Source organism: Leptodactylus fuscus, unplaced genomic scaffold (genome assembly GCF_031893055.1).
Source record: "Leptodactylus fuscus isolate aLepFus1 unplaced genomic scaffold, aLepFus1.hap2 HAP2_SCAFFOLD_199, whole genome shotgun sequence".
Lineage (NCBI taxonomy): Eukaryota > Metazoa > Chordata > Amphibia > Anura > Leptodactylidae > Leptodactylus > Leptodactylus fuscus.
Genome location: NW_027440222.1, coordinates 1,112 through 2,222, shown reverse-complemented (window position 1 = coordinate 2,222; position 1,111 = coordinate 1,112).

The following is a 1,111-nucleotide window of genomic DNA, read 5'->3' as shown; positions in this document are numbered from 1 at the left end:
ATTCCCCCTCCCTCCATCTCTGCCCCCAGCCATGACATTCCCCCCTCCCTCCATCTCTGCCCCCAGCGTTGACATTCCCCTCTCCCTCCATTTCTGCTCCCAGCCATGACATTCCCCCCTCCCTCCATCTCTGCCCCCAGCGTTGACATTCCCCCCTCCTCCATTTCTGCCCCAGCGTTGACATTCCTCCCTCCCTCCATCTCTGCCCCCAGCGTTGACGTTCCCCCTCCATCCATTTCTGCCCCCAGCGTTGACATTCCCCCCTCCCTTCATCACTGACTCCAGCGTTGACGTTCCTCCTCCATCCATTTCTAGCCTGTGTTGACATTCCCCCCTCCCTCCATCTCTGCTTCCAGTACTGACATTCCCCCCTCTCTCCATTTCTGCCCCCCAGTCTTGACATTTCACCCTCCCTCCATCTGTGCTCCCAGTCATGACATTCCCACCTCCCTCCATTTCTGCCCCCAATATTGACATTTCCACCTCCCTCCATCTCCATTGACATTCCCCTCTCCCTTCATCTCTGCCCCCAGAATTGACATTGCCCCCTCCTCCATCTCTGCCCCCAACGTTGACATTCCCCCCTCCTCCATTTCTGCCCCCAGTGTTGACATTCCCCCTCCCTCTATCTCTGCCCCAGTATTGACATTCCCCTCTCCGTCCATCTCTGCTCCCAATATTGACATTCCCCCCCTCCATCTCTGCCCCCAGCATTGACATTCCCCCTCCCTCCATTTCTGCCCCCAGCGTAGACATTCCCCCCTCCCTCCATCTCTGCCCCAGTATTGACATTCCCCACTCCCTACATCTCTGCCCCAGTATTGACATTCCCCCCTCCCTCCATCTCTGCCCCAAATATTGACATTCCCCCCTCCCTCCATCTCTGCCCCCAGCGTTGACATTCCTCCTTCCCTCCATCTCTGCCCCCAGCGTTGACACTCCCCCTCCCTCCATTTTTGCCCCCAGCGTTGACATTCATCCTCCCTTCATCTCTGCCCCCAGTCTTGACATTCCCCCCTCCCTCCATCTGTGCTCCCAGTCTTGACATTCCCCCTCCCTCCATTTCTGCCCCCAATATTGACATTTCCCCCTCCCCTCCATCTCTGCCCCA